At 34.9% G+C, this 835-nt stretch overlaps 1 long non-coding RNA gene across 1 annotated transcript; it reads right to left on the reverse strand.

The window, feature by feature from the left end:
- Positions 1 to 39: 39 nt before the first annotated feature.
- LOC107579032 (uncharacterized) lies at positions 40 to 528 on the reverse strand. The gene is made up of 3 exons (XR_001608413.1): positions 450 to 528; positions 321 to 366; positions 40 to 235 (listed from the first exon to the last, which is right to left on the reverse strand). It is a non-coding gene; the product is annotated as an uncharacterized lncRNA (long non-coding RNA).
- Positions 529 to 835: the final 307 nt, after the last annotated feature.

Consider the following 835-nt stretch of genomic DNA (forward strand, 5'->3'; position numbering starts at 1 on the left):
AATAATGTTCTTTTTAGCAGCATCATATGACCCCTTTAAAGTGGCGTTTATCGGTTAATGAACTATTCACTTGTTGAACGTATATACAACCAAATGTTGTTTAAGAGGGCCTGTTCTTGTCAGCTATTGTGAAATATATAATATAATATAGTTTGAGCAAACCTCTATCCACTTACTTATTTGCCCTGGATCCCAGAACGAATGTGCTGTTCTCCGTCAGTCTGGATGGGTCCCACTTTACAAACAACACACTTACGTTAATATAAACATTTCAGTATAAATTATTATGCTATTTTAATCCAAATGCACATTATAACTACCTTAGGTCCTTCCCGCCTTATTGGCTCGGACACTTTGGGTTTTGCTCTGCGGAGGACATTTTAAAATTTCAAAAGGTTGAATCTTTAATATGTGGAGACCTCCGATAAAGAAAACATAAGGACACTTACGCAGTGCTGTACTGGGCTGGTCTGTCGTACTGTACAACTGCACCAGGGGGGCGACCTTTCCTCTGAAAATAAATACAAATTATACATTTATAGTTAGTATTCAGAACAACAGCACTCTTGTTTTTGAGATGTTGTTTAATGTCATTATTTTTTATTAATACACTACCGTTTAATAGTTCAGGGTCAAAAAATATTTTTTGTGAAAGAAATTGATACTTTTATTCAGCAAGGATGCATTACATTTATCAAAAGTGACATTAAAGACGTTTACAAAGACTTCAAATGAAAGCTGTTCTTTTGAACTTTTTATTCATCAAAGAATCCTGAACAAAATGCATCACGGTTTCCACAACAATATGAAGCAGCACGACTGTTTTCAACATTGA

The sequence above is a fragment of the Sinocyclocheilus grahami genome, unplaced genomic scaffold (assembly GCF_001515645.1).
Source record: "Sinocyclocheilus grahami isolate Dianchi unplaced genomic scaffold, SAMN03320097.WGS_v1.1 scaffold13626.1, whole genome shotgun sequence".
In the NCBI taxonomy this organism is placed as follows: Eukaryota; Metazoa; Chordata; class Actinopteri; order Cypriniformes; family Cyprinidae; genus Sinocyclocheilus; species Sinocyclocheilus grahami.